This window comes from Ochlerotatus camptorhynchus, unplaced genomic scaffold (assembly GCF_037179485.1).
Source record: "Ochlerotatus camptorhynchus isolate MF236.1 unplaced genomic scaffold, CSIRO-AGI_Acam_v1.1 ptg000062l, whole genome shotgun sequence".
NCBI classification, from domain to species: domain Eukaryota; kingdom Metazoa; phylum Arthropoda; class Insecta; order Diptera; family Culicidae; genus Ochlerotatus; species Ochlerotatus camptorhynchus.
Genome location: NW_027040552.1, coordinates 2,845,166 through 2,864,008, shown reverse-complemented (window position 1 = coordinate 2,864,008; position 18,843 = coordinate 2,845,166). Strand labels below are relative to the sequence as shown.

The 18,843-nt window shown below is 39.6% G+C and overlaps 1 protein-coding gene across 17 annotated transcripts in view; it reads right to left on the bottom strand.

Annotated features, from left to right (window-relative positions):
• Syp (Syncrip) overlaps positions 1 to 18,843 on the bottom strand; it is a 121,236-nt gene that overhangs the window by 64,258 nt on the left and 38,135 nt on the right. For 8 of the 17 annotated variants that reach the window (XM_065239845.1, XM_065239847.1, XM_065239842.1 and 5 more), the window contains exon 1: positions 9,063 to 9,085. The exons of 3 other annotated variants lie outside the window; for them this stretch is intronic. The gene's annotated coding sequence lies outside the window, so the exon portion shown is untranslated. Of the gene's footprint in view, positions 1 to 9,062; positions 9,102 to 18,843 lie in introns of those variants that run through there. 6 more of the 17 variants (XM_065239846.1, XM_065239848.1, XM_065239832.1 and 3 more) reach the window with 2 other exon arrangements.

Genomic DNA, 18,843 nt, shown 5'->3' with positions numbered 1-18,843 from the left:
GATAATCTTTCTCTATCAATTCAAGTGTATTGCACATTGAATCGCACTAATGTTCAAAACAGATAGATTTGAAGTGTTTTGCATTTCAATGCGATGTGAAATGCTTGTTCTGCAAGGTAAACATTGTAAACATGAGTTGTAACTTCATACTTATCAACCAGCCTCATATATGAGAACAACCCTGGGCCAGTGAGATCGAACGAAGGCAACTGTAGCAGCACCACCCAACAGTTCAGGATCAATTCCCAAATCAGACCCATTAATTTAAAGGCATGTGTATGCTCTCTGCCCTCAGGCAGCTTTGTTTATATATTAATCGATTAAATTTTTGAGCCGGTGAAGTAGAAGTCGATAAAGTAGAATATTGTAGAAAATTGAACTATGATGTGCAAAGCTATTGATATCAGCAGGTGAGGCACATAGAATCCAAGGGCGTCACAATTCGAACTAATAGTTTCGAGGCATGGTTCAAAGCATGAGATTCACACATGAAAGGGATGTGTTTCACAATAAGTGCAAAATTAAGTGTGAGGTACATGATGATGACGCGTGAAATTTTTTGAGTGTATGGTGAATTTGACTGCAATGGCAGATTTTTTACCCATTGCAAGACCAACAATTGAAACGGCCTCAACTCCATTTAGTAAACAAACCTTGTAAGGCCATTTTGCCGTGAACCAATGTCCGCCAGCGACAATTTTTCAATGTCCGCTAGCGGAAATTTTCCTCTACCCTATTGTGTTTAAGGTTTGCGATTGTAGGTTTCGGTTTGCGAGAAAATGGCCTTACAAGGTTTGTTTACAAAATGGAGTTGAGGCTTTTTTGAATTGCTGGTCTTGATTTAATATGTAACTGTTACACATAATAGATATTTAATGGGTAACAGCTACTCATTAAACAAAATTTACCCATTAATTAGTTAAGCTGCATTACTTTAAAATGGGTGAAAATTTCCTCATTATTGGGCCTTTCAAGTTAGCGTGTAGTGAGCTTACCATTATGCTGGTAAATATACAGAGGCTAATGCAGACATGACATGAGCATACAGAAAATATACAGATTTGGAAAAGCCAAAAGGGCAGAGAACTACTTCGACCTAATCGCCCATTTTGGGTCTATCGAGTAGAAAACATCAAATTAATCCATGATTTCGGCTCAAAAGCTACCAAGCGAACACAAACAAAACACGTGATATGAATGTTTGCACCCATTATTCTCAAAAACAAAAGAAGCACTTCGAACGAATCAATTTGTATCTTCCTCCGATAGGCCGAAGTGAATTCAATAGCGATTCAATTGCGTTTTAATGCGTTAGACCGAATTTAGAATTCGTACGCCGAGTTTGGGGTCGAGGAGCAGTGTTAGATTTTTAACAATATTTCAACAATTAGTTACTCTATATCAATTTGTACGGTACGTACGGAAAGGTAAATACATTTAAAAGTCATCTGCAGCAAAAACATTCCATTTCGTGAAAAAAAATCCGCTCGAAAAATAGAGGTAAACCGCGGGTTGTGCTTAGTAGGCCCAAAATTAGATCTAAGTCCTGCCACAATTAGTTTTTTTTGCCGAATCTCCGCGATTTTCAATCGAGATTTACACAGCCGAGTGCTCGGCAATCAATTGTACTGCAATATCAGCAAACATGATGTTGTTTGCTGATATTCGGCACAGCATCTTCCGAGACTAGCAACCAAACTTTTGCTACGATCTCAGTAAAACAGATTGCCGAGATTCGGCAAATCAAATTGAGCGTGTAGGGGAAATGACAGCGGAATTTCTTTACACGACGAATGAGAACGACTCAAATTTGAGTTTAGTTCACTCATAATCGCCAAAAGTGCAGGAACTCAGCGATGAGTAAAATTTGTCCCATGGTTTCCTGTGGAAAACCTTAAAAATCTGCCGGAAAATGAGGAAATTGACGAAAATTTTATTCAGTCTCGGAGTAGTACCAATAGACTAAGTGAATCCAATCTTTACTTTTCTCAAATTTGGGAATTTTTCCCTGGAAAATCCTGGAAAAACCTGGGAAAACATGAGGCAAATTAACTCATCGCTGAGTTCCTGCACTTTTGGCGATTATGAGTGAACTAAACTCAAATTTGAGTCGTTCTCATTCGCCGTGTACCTATTATAGTCAGTTGGGTAAATGAATCATATTTGTTTGTTTCAATGTGCATCATATTCAAGAGCTTCGATTAGCAAAAACCAGGATTTCAAAATATGATGCATTTTTTCCACCGACAAATGCATGACTTTTAAAAATCGAGATCCTTTCTGAATATTAGAATGATGAATAAACGATGAATTCTAGTCATGGTGGTACGTTTAATTGATATCTATAAAAAAAGTTGTCATGCAGAAGCCTGGGATTTAGGGGTGGTCCATTAATTATGTCACACATTTAGGAGGGAGGGGGGGATTTGAAAACTGTGACGAGCCATACAAAAAAAATAAGATTCATACAAAAAATGTGACAAAGAGGGGGAGGGGGGGGTTGAAAATGGGTCAAATTTGCGTGACATAATTAATGGACCACCCCTTAATGGATTAATTAAAACTTTAGCATTTATTGAAATCGACGTAAGTACTTTTGTTAACAATGGCGTTTGACAATGCAGTGCCATCATTTCAAACAATGACTTTAACCGTCAATTTTTCGCAAGTAAAAGCTCACCCCTCCAAATTAACAATGCCAGCTGATAGATGAAACTATCCTCTACCTGTTGGTGTCATTATTTTTCATGAGTGAGCTTGTATTCGCGAGAAATCGATGGCTAAAGCCATTGAAATGTTGGCACTGAATTTAACAATGCCGTTTGACAATTCTCGATGAACATTTCAAAAGGTTCTATCTGCTTTGATCGATTCTCTTTGGATAACCAGTGCTATGCAAATAGATTTTTGCTGTTTTTACAACATAGTTTGATAAAAGAGGTTCTCATCTAGCGTCCTCAATGTTAAATACAACAGGGAAAGTTTTTGCAACTGGGTTATTTACGAAAGAGAATGTTGATGAAGAGAATCGATCAATGCAGATAGGACCTTTTGAAATGTTTATCTAGAATTGAGCGAAACTGATGGCTCATTCATACATACCAACACCTCCGTTTAGTTTATGGACATAGGGGTAAGTGAAGGTCCATTAATTATGTCACGCAAATTTAGCCCATTTTCAACACCACCCTCCCCCCCTTTGTCACATTTTTTATATAGACCTTAATTGTTTTTTGTAAGGCTCGTCACAGTTTCCAACCCCCCCTCCCCCTAAAAGTGTGTCATAATTAATGGACGATCCCTAAGAGGGGCATAGTGAACAGATGCGGCAAAGTGAGCATCCCGTGCACCAGCTTGGACTTCCGGCCATTCGGAACAAATTGGTTGGTGGTAGGATCAATATCATAATGATATTGAACCTACTGCCAGTTGATTTGTTTCATGGAGCTAGAGATTTAGGGCCAAACTACGGGATGCTCACTATGCCCCACCTGTTCACTATGCCCCTCCTCCCCCTACCCTTATAAAAAATATGGATTCCTAACACTAAACTCAACCTTTCGACTAATATTTTAAGATTTTCCTTTGAGTACTCACTTCATTCCAGCCCCCCAAGTTGAATATCTAGATAGAGCTGGAATTAGGGCGCAACAGCTTTTGTAAACAATGTCTTCTCTCGTTCATTTCTAGGAATTCAAGGCAAGCCTACACAAACCAACATATCCACCGGGTAGGAGAAGTCTTCCTCTTCCTTCGATGGTGATGTCGATTTGCTAGGGAGAGCCATGACTTCTGAGAAATCATCGAAAGAAGTCATTGTTTACAAAAGCTGTTACGCCCTGATTCCAGATCTATCTAGATATGATTGAATCAATTTTGGAAGTGGTTATCACAATAGGGAGGACCTTTTTCTTCTTGGCATTAGCATAGAAGGTCCCGAAGAAACGTGCTCAACTTTTTGGCTCAGCTCTGGTACTCTCTTCGGTCCCAAGCTAATCGATGCACCCCTCAAAACATGGGAAAACCCACGAACCCCTCATTTTATCTGTCAAACTTTCATAGCGAATCAAAACAAACATAGTGTAGTACAAGAATTTCGACTAGAATGGTGTACGTTAATCGATTTTCTTGTGACCAATAGGCTAGTCAAGTAGTGAGCCAATTTACAATTGTTAGTTTTCATCGGTTGGCATTAAGCCGGGAGAAATGTTTAGTGGAATTTTTCCTGGATGATGGATCATTCTCATCATTCGTGAGCATATCAAATTGATTACTCAATTGAATTTCATCACAAAGGGGATCAAGAGATTGCCCTTTTCTTTTGCGGTTCTCCAAATCTACTTTCAAGCAGATTACTATAATAATCTGAAGGATCGAAGAGGAGTCCCAAATCGATATCGAAACAGGATTACTTCGGGTAGGGTTCAAACAAGGATTGAAGAGAAATACGAGTCGAACAAGTTAGAGTATTTGCTTCAGGTAGCAGTAATACTTCCTTCAGCAAAAATCAAATAGATCCGCACGGCAAGAGAGCACGACGTGGGCTTGATCTGGTTTCAAATGATTATTTCATAACATTCGGAGTCAGAGTCGGACTCGGAGTCGATACTTTTTCTTCGACTCAGACTCCGACTCCTTATGCTCAAAAATGCATCCGACTCCGACTTTACGACTCTGACTCCACATAAAAGTCTCCACAACCGCTCTGTAACTAGGGAGTGCTTCAAATCGACTAGTAATGGGTGATTAACTTATCAGTTGACCGATTAAGGGTTGTATAATTTACGGTTCGATGGCCTTTGGTTACACAATAAATCTCTAGTAGGAGGTGATACGGTCTGGAAGCCTTTGCTTTGATGGTAGTTTGCATTATCTGGAGTATCCAGCTTTTCACGATCGGTAATGGCGGCATGCATGGGTTTTAAAATGCATCGTAATGAAAGGTTTGGTATACTTTTTGACACTAACTGGTTATCACAAATCGTTTCATTTTCCTCTGTTCCTAGGAGAGGGAAAGGGCGAGGGAGACGACTATATCTGCGATGCAGGAAAGGTTTTGTTTTGGGGTGGTTAGCTGCGTGCACGCTAAGTAGATAGAAAGACGATTGATGGCGATTCTGAAGATTTCCTGCAAGTAGATGAGATTTGGATGTGACGTTGGCCTCGGGAAAAAAAAGGTGGAGTGAAAAGTCAAATCTCCAGTTAGTGTCAAAAACTTCAGTGAACGATGCATTTCAAAACCCATGTAGGCTGCCATAAAGCATTTTACGAGACGCTTCTAATTCCGGCGAACTTTAGGATTTGGGCGTAATTGCTTTTGTAAACAAACACGTCAATCGCTGACTGCTCGCGAATAAAAGCTCAATCTCGCAAACAAAAAATTTCAAATGATAGAGGAGTAATTCCTCTACCTGTTTGTGTTGTTAGTTTTTGAGATTGAGCTTTAATTCGCGAGAAATCGGTGATTGGCGTGTTTGTTTACAAAAGCAATTACGCCCTTATTTCGAAGTTCTCCGGAATTCAACGCATGAATGAACTTTGGCAGGAGGCGGTTGCCTAGAGGGTGTGAGGAGCAACATTAGTGTCATCCAATTCTGTCAGGCAAACTAGTAATCCTGTATGAATATATGTAGGGATTCGCGGAAATATTATCAGGCGATTTGGCAACGTGATTTGATTTGTTTTCAAAATCTGCCAGCACTTGCCACGGAGCAAAATGTGCGTGACTTGTCGTTATCGACGCTACGAGTTTGTTTACCTTGTTTAAATTCTCAGTGAACTGGTGATTGCAGCAGCTTGTAACAAAGTTAGGACCTGTCCCTAAATCACGTTGACAGATTTTGGGCATTTAAGACCATCCCGTTCTCGTCTTCCTGCAATGGCGGTTTATGCGCTGTCCCTTCTTAAACAGTTTGTATTGAAATTGGGTTGTTTAATATTGAATAATATTTCGGTTATTATGCATCATTTGAAAGGTCTTCGTTTTTGAGCACAACGAGATCATAAACTTTCATCTCGGTTTTTGTATTAAAATTTAATGCAACATAATAAGTTTGCTTTTTGACACAAACACTAACAAAATTGACAGCTTGGTCCCATCCAAAGTACAGCCGAGGGGGGCTAAGATGGTGGTTTTTTGCTAATGTAATCGGATAGATCCGTTGCACCGAAATTGAGGAAAGTTTGGATTTCGATTTCATTTCGAATGCAGATTACGAATAAGCAATATCCGCAATACCCCAGAGAGAACCCAATTCTTACATAAACAATACGAATTTCTTCAAATTGATCTTTATCTATAGACTTCTCTGACGTTTGTTAATTGCACAAGTATTAGTGCAGAACTTTGGGTAAATTCAAAGGTTTTCTTGCACTAATACTTATAATTTACCCCGAGTTCTGCACTAATACTTGTGCATTTCACAAACGTCAGAGAAGTCTATGATTGATGATCCCTTCTATAGACTTCACTGACGTTTGTGAAATGCGCAAGTATGAGTGCAGAACTCGGGGTAAATTGTAAGTATTATTGTAAGAAAACCATTGAATTTACCCAAAGTTCTGCACTAATACTTGTGCAATTCACAAACGTCAGAGAGGTCTATATCGATTTCTGCTTTTGTAAACAAACATTCAAACGTCAATTTGTCAAACTCTTAAGGGTCACCCAAATTAGATCCGTTTGCGTTGCGTTGACGTAAATTTGACAGTTATAGACAATAGATTTAGCTGTCACTTTGCCGCAACGCGTCCAATCCGGATCTAATGTGCGTGGGCCTTTAGGGTAAAGATGCAGGAACTTGCAATTTTCATGGAACTGTGGGAAATCCCTATATAATTTCATATATGTTCCGAAAACTAGAAATTGCACGATCTTCAGAAATTTCAGGATGATTACCGGGACATAAGGCAAGTTCCAAAAGCTTGAGGGAAGTTCAAGGAGATGACTGATTTTGAAGAACGAAGAGAGGAAAGTTCAGATCTTTAGTGTGGTATCAATAACTTCAGGGATGCTTCGAATTTTTTAAGGAAAGTCTGTTGTTTTAAGTTGTTGAAAGCTTCTATAAATTCAGGGCAATTCCATGCATTTCAATATCATTTCTAGAACTTCAAATCTGTTCCGCGTCGAATGACGAACGCTTCTTTGAAGTACGCTGGCCTTCTGTGAAGTTTTCTTAACTTCTTTGGAGTTCTTTGGAGTTTTCTGAAATTATCAGGACTTTCCTATGGTTTGTATTCCAGAAATTCTCAATCCAAATAATTTTCGTGGATCCAAGATTGTCACTAAAGAGCCGTTCCAGGCTAAATAACAAAAATAAGTTCAATTTCAGACTCGACCTTCTCCGATTTGCATGAAACTTTGCATAATTGTTTGTGATGGCCAATCATTTACATTTGAGCTAAAATGCGGCCATTTTGAATCTCATAATAAAAATCCAAAATGGCGTATTTGACATTTTTTAACAAATATTAACTAAGAAACGTCACTTTTAATTTAGTAACGTTTCATGCAAATCGGAGATGGTCGAGTCTGAAAGTCAACTTATTTTTGCTATTTAGTCTGGAACGGCCCTTCAGTAACAATCTTGGATCCGCGAAAATTATTTGGATTTAGAATTTCTGGAATACAAACCATAGGAAAGTCCTGATAATTTCAGAAAACTCCAAAGAACTCCAAAGAAGTTAAGAAAACTTCACAGAAGGCCAGCGTACTTCAAAGAAGTTCCGAGAATTCCAGTTAAGTTCCGAGAACATCTAGTAAAATGTGGAAACGTCAGGAAAATCCAAAGAAGTTCAACAAAGTTTGGAGATTTTTGTTGGAAAATTCCGTTAGCATACTTCACGAAAGATCAAAGAACTTTAAGACAGTTCGATTAAGCTCAGTAAAATTATGGCAACTGTTATGGAGCTCTATGGAATTTCTGAAAGCTCAGAAAGTTTCTAGGAAGTCCAGAGAACTTCAGGGATGTTGAAAGGATCTCAGGGAAATCCAGAAAGCTTAGAAAAGTCGCTAAAAATTCACAAAAGCTTAATTTGTTTGACAGAAGGTACGTGCATTTCGGGGCAGTACCGAAAATTTCTGGAAATTCACGGGAGTCCAATCAATGAACATCTGCAAGGATTTGGGAGAAGTTTCGATAACTTTAGGAAAATTCTAGATAGAGCTGGAATTAGGGCGTAACAGCTTTTGTAAATAATTACTTCTCTTGATGATTTCTAGACAGTCAAGGCTCGTGTACGCAAATCAACATCCCCATCGGGTAGGGGAAGACTTCCTCTACTCGATGGGGATGTTGGTTTGCGTGGGCGTGCATTGAGTTCCTAGAAAACATCGAGAGAAGCCATTGTTTACAACAGCTGTTACGGCCTAGTTCCAGCTCTATCTAGAATTCTCAGTAGTTGGCGTGGCGTTGCCACGTAAAGCATCCATGTCTGGATAGAACAGCGCTTTGAGGTTTGGCTTAACAAGGTTAGGGTCTGGAGTTCTTAAAAATCGATAGCTACCGAAAGAGATAAAAATACATAGGGAAATGAATACAATCACATCGAGTTAGGGAGGCAGCGATGCTTGTAGAATATCGAGAAAGGAAGAGTTGACTGTAGTTAGAACCAAGTCTACTTCGGTAAGACATCTTGTTGTCATTTGTGACAACTTTTAAACTTGCCGTTTCCGATCCACATTACGTTTGGGTCCTTACGGAGGTGGTTTTTGTAAAATAAGTATGGAAAATGTAATCAAAGCAGCCTCAATTGCAATCAAATTACTCAAAATGACTTGACAGTGCGTGTTAAGAAAAAAATATTTGAAAATGTGTAACACATGGGGGATGAAAAGTGGATGAAGAGCACCGCATGACAGCTTGAAACAGATAGAAAAGCACTTTAGAGTTCGTTTTTTGGGCGTTCCTTCAACCAGCAAGGAGCATGATCCAAAAGCAACCACAAGATCAACAAGAATTCGAGTGAAGCTTTAACATTGAAGAAAATAAAACGTGGGAATCATTCCCTTTCCACCTAGATGAGACAGGTGATCAGATCTATAAATCACAAACGCACGGTACCTCTGCTGGTGGCAATCTTGAGTTTTTGCAATCCGTCCGAGTCACTTGCTTCCATCTCTTCAAAATTGAAATCAATCACTCGCGAGCACTTCAAAGACGTGAGGGGGTGGTTTTAGAATTTTCACTATCGATATTTTTGGTTAAGGAAAATCTGCTTTTTTTTTTGGGGGATGAATTTTCACCTAAACCGACCGGTTGACAGTTTTTGACCGCAATGAGCGAAACTCTGCGATCATGGTCAACTGTGATGGTGGAAAATGCTGAACACGTGTGGCTGCTTCGATATTTATCTCTATGCTGCGCAATGAAACGATGGTAATATTTATGATTATGATGTAGGTAGAGCCGAAGATTTAAAATTGCTGCCATGGAAGGGACAGACTGGAAGACTGCCAGTGTTTCGCCTCGCATGAATTGCATTTTGAGGTTGTATTTATAACCGTGCACATGACTGGGCATTTCTTCCGGGTTGCGGCAAAGTTTTGGCCTCCATCCAGAGAGCGATACAATGTGGACAACTTTGTGTGTTGTAGATTTTGGGGAGGGCATCCATAGTGAATATTTTATGCTACTCGCAGTGGGAGTAAAAGTCATACGATTTTTCGTATCACCGATCGACTTCCGCCTATCGATTGATTGCTTTCCAACTGATAATTCGATCTGAAATTGCTTCTGTTTGGCACTCAGCAGCACTCATTTTCCCCACGGCCACCAACACAGCCATGCGATCGGCACAAACCGGCTCAATTGGTATTGGTGAAACCGAGTCAGGACCTTTCACACCCCACAAATCCCAACCACCCACCGGGACCGGGCCCACCCCGCCCAACCACGGATTCGGAAAAACCCCGTCTAGACGTCTCGCACACGAACACTCTCTCAGCACAGGCAATGGGGACGGATAATGCAGCAAAACGCAGACAGACGGAGAGAAGGGGTTTCCAAGGAAAATCCGGCGAAAAACAGCGTAGACAAAATCAATATTTTTAGCTACCGGTCGCTGTCGTCGTTGTCGAAGTTATTGTTGATGTTGTAGGCGGGTGGTGTGTGCTTCCTGTTCCGATAGGAACAGGCATCTGAGGGAATTGATTTGTTGTTAAAAGTCGCTGGCTCGCTCACTTGTCACGAGGGTGCTTTTGAGGCCGCGTGTAAATTTGGTTCCCAACGTCGTCGACGATGACGACGAGGACGACAAGCCATCAATGCCATTTGTGTTAGGGGTAGGTTATGGGGCTGACGTCGCTAGTGCTCTCTCGCTCACTCGCTTCAACTCCGGTTCCGGTTTGGGTAAGGCTCTGTCTGGAAGTCGGTTTTCCTTGGGGGACGGTTTGGGGAAGGGGGACTACTGACAGGATACATTTATTTTAAATCGGAAACGTGCGGAATGGGATTGACGGGAATTCTGGTGGGGAGGGGGGGTGGTAGGAGCAAGTGGCAGACGCAGACCAGACACGGAACATTTATTTCGGGGGAGCGCGCTCGCGCACGTCTGTGTGGGTGTGAGTGACGAGTTTGATGCACCCCGGAAAAACATGCGACGCGTGGAAAATTTGCGGAGGCGTCGGAAGGGGACCGGGGATGGAGTGTCTGGACTAAAATCGACAGCGGTATGGGAAGTTTTGATGAGGTTCCTGGCCTGGTCTGGCCCGGCGTTGGATTTTGTGCATGGATGGGGCATTAACGAGAGGGAGACATAAGATTGGCCGCTCACTCGTGGACAATCGGCTGGAGATTGGAGTTTAGTGACAGTAATTAATTGGATTTTCCTGTTTTGGGCGTGAAATGAGTGGCTGATCAGTGCCGCTGTTCTATTTGGGGAATGGGTCAAAATCGATAAGTCTGCAATCAGGATTCTGTGTGTGCAGTTGGAAAGTATTGACTCGCTTGCAAATTTTGGTTTCTGAAACTAAGTTATGATGGGCTAACTAATGCAATAAAGGGGAAAACAAATTTCCAAAAAATTACATGGACGATTGTTTATGCGGAAGAAGGAGGGGGCTTAAAATCTTTTAAAATCGGTCTACTTTGTTCATGAACAGTCCATAGTTTGCTCAAATATGAGTATAACTGTAAAATTTCCCCCAGTAACCAAAATTGGTAGTTTTATAAGGTTATCTAAAGTTTTGGTAAATGAATTGCCTAAATTACAGAGTTGTTTCAAAATCACAATTTTTAATTAGTAAAATCCGTGGCTCAATATTTTTGCATACGCATGAAAAATATATGAATTCAAGATAGCACTCATTAATTTTTAAAATAGCCCCAATCGAATAGCTTTACTTAAAAATCAATTATATTCGGGAACCATGTTACAGTTGCTGTAAACCTATGGAGACGCATGATAGTCTAGTCACATAGGAGTATTGAGCGAAAACCCAAAACTTGATAACTGCAAAAAAAAACTCAAAAACGCAAAATATAAAAACATATTGCGGCCTCTGTCTACATACCATTAAAACCATAATCAATGTTTTTCAATATAAAATAAAATTTTGTCAATATCATTATATTTTTTTTCTCAAAATTATTTTTAATTACCTTCATGTTTTGATCTTTGAAATCGGCCCTGTTGTTCAAAAGTTATGAATTTTTGAAAACAGTCATTTTTGACAAAATATATTTTTTGGACCACCCTAACATGGAAATGGTCACCCTAATGACAAAATAAAAAAAATACGGATCTAATATTTTGCAATAAGGAATTAAACTACCTATTTTTTACGAAATTCTGAGAACCACTATATCGTTTTGCTATGGAATGGTAACGGTCAAAAAGATCAAAATGCTGAATCACTTTTAGTGGATAAAAAATATAAATAAAAAAAAAGTAGGAAAGGCAATATGCTGAGCAAAGCAAGTAAATTAAACGTAGACTTTGAGCAATCTTACTGAAATGCCCGAAAGTTGTTTCTCGCTCTTATAGATGACTTCTTATTTGAAACATGAGTAGCTCATTGACAGATAAAAGCAATTGAAAATTTTAGTCGTTATTTCGTCCATTTGACCATTTGTCCCTTCGAACTTTTGTCCAGTTTGTGATGAACTAGTCTAAACGACTTAAAATCACTTTAATATAGTAAAAAAAAAACAAAAACCTTTGTCCATTTGACCTTTCGATCCTTTAAATTTAATTCGACCTTTGGTCACTTCGACGTTTGGTCACTTCGACCTTTGGTCACTTCGACCTTTGGTCACTTCGACCTTTGGTCACTTCGACCTTTGGTCACTTCGACCTTTGGTCACTTCGACCTTTGGTCACTTCGACCTTTGGTCACTTCGACCTTTGGTCACTTCGACCTTTGGTCACTTCGACCTTTGGTCACTTCGACCTTTGGTCACTTCGACCTTTGGTCACTTCGACCTTTGGTCACTTCGACCTTTGGTCACTTCGACCTTTGGTCACTTCGACCTTTGGTCACTTCGACCTTTGGTCACTTCGACCTTTGGTCACTTCGACCTTTGGTTACTTCGACCTTTGGTCACTTCGACCTTTGGTTACTTTGACCTTTGGTCAATTCGACCTTTGGTCACTTCGACCTTTGGTCACTTCGATCTTTGGTCACTTCGATCTTTGGTCAATTCGACCTTTGGTGAACTGGACATTTTTTTCCATTTGATGTTTTATCCATTTAGACCATTTGTTCATTCGACCTTTTGTAGATTTCAACTTTTTGATCATTCCACTTTTGATCGTTTTAAATTTCATTCGATCCTTTATCCATTTGACGTATTGTCCATTCGACGTATTGTTCATTTGACCTTTTGCCCATTAGACCTTATGTTCACTCGAACTCTTATCCATTTTGACCAAATGTCCGGTTGGATGTCGTCCATTTTAAGCCTTAGACCATCCCAACTTTGGTCCTTTTAAATTTCATGCGACCCTTTATCGATTCAACATTTTGTTCATTCGTCCTTTTGTCTCTTTAAACATTGTTCGTACTTTTGTCCATTGAATGTTTTTTCCATTCGACCATTCGTCCATTTCAACCGTTTGACCATCCAACCTTTTTCCCTTTTAAATTTCATTCGACCTCTGGTCCATTCGACTTTTTGTTATGATCTTATGTCCATTCGAAGTCAATTTGGACCATTTTTCCATTCGATATTTCATTCATTTTGTCCTTTTAAATTCGATTCGCCTTTTTATCCATTTGATATTTGGTTCATTCGAAATTTTGCCCCTTTAAATTGCATTTGGCCTGTTTTCCATTCTAGGTTTTGTTCATCCGGCCTTTTGCTCCTTTAAATTTCATTCGACCTCTGGTCCATTTAACATTTTGTCCATTTGACCTTTGACCCATTCGACTTTTTGTCCATTAGACCTTATGTCCATTCGAAGTCATTTGATATTTCGACCGACCGACATCTTTTAAATTACATTCGCCTTTTTGTCCATTCTAAATTTTGTTCATTCGGCCTTTTGCTCTTTTAAATTTCATTGTCCATTCGACCTTATGTCCATTCGAAGTCCATTTAGACAATTTTTCCATTCGACCCTTTGTCCATTTCAACTTTTTGACCGTCCAACCTTTTGCCCTTTTGTATTTCATACGACCTTTTGTCCATTCGACGTTAAGTTCACTCGGTTTTTTGCTCAATTAAATTCATTCGAACTTTTGTCCATTTAACGTTTTGTCCATTTGACTTTTGGTCCAATCGATCTTTTGACCAATAGACCTTATGTCCATTCGAAGTCAATTTGGACCATTTTTTCCATTTGATATTTCGTTCATTGCAACCTTTCGACCATCTGTCCTTTTAAATTCCATTCGACATTTGGTGTAATCGAAATTTTGCCCCCTTGAATTTCATTTGGCCTTTGTTAATTCGGCCTTTTTCTCCTTTCAATTTCATTCGACTTTTGGTTCATTAGATCTTATTGGAAGTCAATTTTGACCATTAGATATTTCGTTCATTTCAACCTTTCGACCATCGCCTTTTTGTCCATTCGACATTTTATTCATTCAGAATTTTTCCACCTTAAATTTCATTTGACCTTCTGTCCATTCAAAATTTTGTTCATTCGGCCTTTTGCTCATCTAAATTTCATTGTCCATTAGACCTTATGTCCATTTGAACTCCATTTAGACTATTTGTCCATACATTTCAGCCTTTCGACCATCCAATCTTTTGTCCTTTTGTATATCATACGATATTTTGTCGACGTTTTGTTCACTTGACCATTTGCTCCATTAAATTTCATTCGAACTTTTGTCCATTTAACTTGACCATTTGCTCCATTAAATTTCATTCGAACTTTTGTCCATTTGACCTTTGGTCCGTTCGATCTTTTGACCATTAGACCTTATGTCTTTTTAGATTCCATTCGCCTTTGTGTCCAATTGATTCCAATTGATCTTTGGTCCATCTAGCCTTTTGTCGATTCGATCTTTTCTGCCGTGAAATGACAAATTGACGTAAACGCCACCATGATAGATGTTCGCTTTTCTCCTCATTTGAGTTATGCATCCATAATACCATTAAACACTTGAACAAAATTTGGATTTGAAGTATGCAGACAAAATGAAGGTAGTCAAATTAAATGCTATTTAGTCATCATGGTTCATATGTGTAGCTTTGTCTAAATCATGTTATACAGATCCAGTAAAAATTTTTGAAAATTTGCGCGATAATCGTAATATCGCAAAAAATTGTTTTCTGAAAAAATAAAAAATAAAGTAGATCTACGTCACATTGTCATCTCACGGCAGTTTTGTCCATTCGACATTTTATTTATTCGACCTTTTGCTCCTTTAAATTTCATTCGACGTCTTGTGAATTTGATCTTTGGTCCATTTGACTTTTTGTCCATTTTGACCTTTCGAAAGGTTGAATTTTCGAAGTCAATTCAGACTAATTGCATATTTTTCCTTTCGTCCATTTTAACCTTTCGACCATCTGACCTTTTGATTTCTTAAGCCATTAAAATCTTCACTTGACAAAATTCAACCTAATCAATCATTCGGTCTAACGAATTTCGCCCTTTTGGAGATTGGAGCTAATCCAAGAGGAGGATTTTCATTAATTTTTGTTTATCTTACGTCGGTATCTGTTCCACCAAGAAGGCGACTCAACACCTGTACTCTAGATACCGTACCCATCAACAAACACATGGGTCTGGACCAACGGCTTGAGCTTGAGCTTTGATCGCCTCTGAAAATCCCAACGACCTCAGCTGGGAATGATCACAGATCTACGTTAAATGCTGAATACGCGCTTATTCAGGACAAAAAATATGCTTGTTCAGCATAACAAAATGGCTTATTCAGCTTCTAATCAGCTCAAATTGTTTGTCACGCTTGTCTGTCAACCACCGGACCCGTCAACGCGATTTCTCTATTTATTTCGATAAGTTAAGGAAATTGAATGAATTTGATATTAACGCGTCAGTAATACCAATTTTACAGGTCTCCTACAGTGCCGTAGCCTGGCTTACTGAGATCACATTCAGGTCACGACTCCAAGCTATTCTTACATCACACTACATGTGTTTATTCTGGGGGAAAATGGGAACAGTTGCATATCAAGACCAGTGATGGCACAATCATTAACAAATTGATATTTTTCCACTCTCATACGCTCTCAATATCACGCGTGATATTGGAGCAAAATATCATGCTTGCTTTATACTGATTTTACAAGCTCCTTTGACATTGCGCGAGACTATCCACAACGTGTAAAGCTGAAGCTGAGAGTTGAATCGATGCAAAAATGATTCCGTTGCTCTCTTTTTTCTCTTCACCGACGCCAGACACGAAGCGACTGCTGCCAGCCGTTGTGGAAGTTTCGGCTGCGTTCGAGTGTAAAGCAAACATAATCAAACTCAATCTCACCACGGTTTGGTGAGATTTGCGAGCTGCGATATCACAGCTTGCAATGTCAATTGCATTTGTTTGCTTTTTGGTGTTTGTCTACGAAAATCAAGCTTGATTTTGATCTTTGGTGAGAATTGATATTTTGATATTCTCCCAACATTCAAGACCAACGTTTAGGTTGTTCCATTTTAAGGATACTATCGATCTTCCGGAGGACCAATATGTGTTAGAATTCGAAACACACTTCTTGAAATTGTAGAACCCCAGAAAATTCCAGGAGCTCACTGAGGAACACAGTTCACTGGAATATTCTTGCAATTACAGGATTTACTGGAACTTCTGGAGCACTATATAGATCGGATGTTAAGAACTTCCACAGCCTTCAGTTCTAACCAGACTTCAGAATGTCAGAATACTTCTGGATGAGCATTGGGAGTGATTGTAGCTCTTAGAATATTGCAAACTCCGTGAGTCCTAGCTGCTCCAGAAGTTTTTGAGATTTTACAGACTATAAAAAAAACATTGCGAATATCGTGACGATGTCCAGGTTTTTTGGATCCAAAAGTTTCGATTTTTCTCGAAAAGATTTGTAATAGTGATATGATAATAAATTTAGGCTTGTGATATAACAGTTGACTCAGGGCCCCAGAGGTAGTCCTGCGAAAAATCCGGAACATTCGGAACATCCGTATAAGAGGTTAATTCATGAAGCTCACTTGCGGAGATATTTAAATGACTTTAAATCTGCTTATAACCGAAATAAAAAACTTTGGAGGCCATTAAGAGGTCCTCCGGAAGATTTAAAACGTTCATAAAAGACATCAATTCATAAAACTTATTCTAGAGCACAGCCATTTTAGAACCATCAAAATTGACCTAATCGATTTCTTGTGAGATATATCAATTACTTCAGATCTATGTCCGGAACGGGGGGCCTCCCTTAGTTCATTCGGTAAAGGTGCAGCTACAAAGCAAGACCATGCTGGAGGTGGCTGGGTTCGATTCCGGATCAAGTCTAGGAATTTTTCCGGTTTGGGGAAATTGCTCGACTTCTCTGGGCATACGAGTAGGATTTTTTTTATGAATTGATTTATTTGTACAGGCTCAATCGAATAAACTTTACAGAGCCAAGTTATAATTTTCGTTATACAAACTTAATCCTAATCTTAAATCTAGAGGTACAGGGATTGTACCGAATACTCGCGGTCGTCTCGAGGTTAGTGGAGAATAAGAGTAGAATTGTACTTGCCCCAAACAATTATACTAATGCAAAAATGGTACAGGCATCAAAAGCTCTCATCTAATAACTGTGGAAGTGCATCTAGAACACTAAGTTAAGAGCACGCAATAAGCCAATATGCGATAAGCAATAAGCTTGAAATGCAAAGATGAAGAATGAAGATGTCCGGAATGTGGAACCTTGGGGTAGTCCTCAGGAAGTTCAAGAGAATTAATGCAATTCTAAAGCTCAGGAATTTGAAACCAGGGCAGGAATATGGAGTCCTGAAGGCCACGGGATGGTCCTTAAGAAAATCCGAAACATTCGCAAAAATGGCATTCCACGAAACTAGCCAACAGCTCAGAGATTTTTTTTTGCGACCACATGTAGTGATGTTATATCATTATGGCCAGATTGTGAACCTTGAGTGCCATGGGGTGATCCGCCAAAAGATCTAGAATATCCGAAATGTCGTCAAATCAAATGTTGGATTGATATATGATTAAATTTAAATCTGGAAACGGAATATAAACTTTGGAGGCCACGGCTTGATCTTTCGGAAGAACCGGGGCATCCAAAAAGTGGCCATTTACGAAAGTCAATCAATGAAACTTATTCTGGAGCTCTGTGATTTTCTTTTCATTTAGCATTTTTTATTTGGTGACAAATAAATGAATTTCGATCGAAAACCAAAAGATTTGGACTGTTTTGGATACACTAAAATAGCTGATAATTGCTTATATCTAGAATATGTTTTCACAAAAAATAAGTCTTGGACCACTTATCTGGATTATCATTCTATCATGCCGTGAATAGCATTCCAGTCCTGTTCAGGTTCCAGTAGGTTTACATGATCAGTGATGGATGAGTTTACGATTTTCTCTTGCACATTTGACAGCAGACCTGGGTAGAATATTATCGCGATTGAAAAACTGTTTCCTGATATGCATCACATCTTCAATAACTGTATTAATCCGATGTTTCCCTCCCATTTCAGATTGCACTTCTTATCTCCCAGCAAAACCCCATTATCCGATGATAGTTTAAACTTCTTCGAATGCACATGATTGATATTCCTATCGAAGGCACAGTCTGCCGATGATAACCCTTATCAGCCCCCGGTTGCCAAACAAGCACAATCGTGTCCCTGCCGGAAAAGTCGGAAGCTTAAGGAGAACCAATTTGTTTGATTACAAACCGAATCAAACGCGCTATCATAGACAGACAGTCGGTCAATCGGAGTCCGAATGCCGAGCCCGGGAAACTCACCCCTCCTGCGTGTCACGCGGATGGATGGACGACAACAATGGCCAGGGTGGTGGAAACTAGTTTTTCGGCTCGCGTCTGGGCAGCAAGAGCGAGGGAATGTTTTTTTGCTATCCCTTCGCATCGTGTTGATGAGATTTAAAGGGGTTCCGAAGCAGGTTCATCGCAGCTGATTTGTTTTGACATGGTTCCTAGAATTTGGGATCAACCCGAAAAATGCATCCCATCCCAGAACGAAGAGCAGAGTAGCAATTTTCTCATCTTTTTGTTTTTTTTTTTTTCGTTTTAGGAATGCAGCTTGAATCTGTTCGGGCAAAGGAGATCAAGATCAAGGACTTTTGGCGATGGGTCAATGGGCCCTCACGCCCTAGCATCATCGCACGCACCCCCATCGACGTCGTCGTCTCGTGGTGGACGGAAACACGTGTTTCTCATATTGCAGTGCACAAACGAAGCGAAGCCATCGTTTGGCGAAATA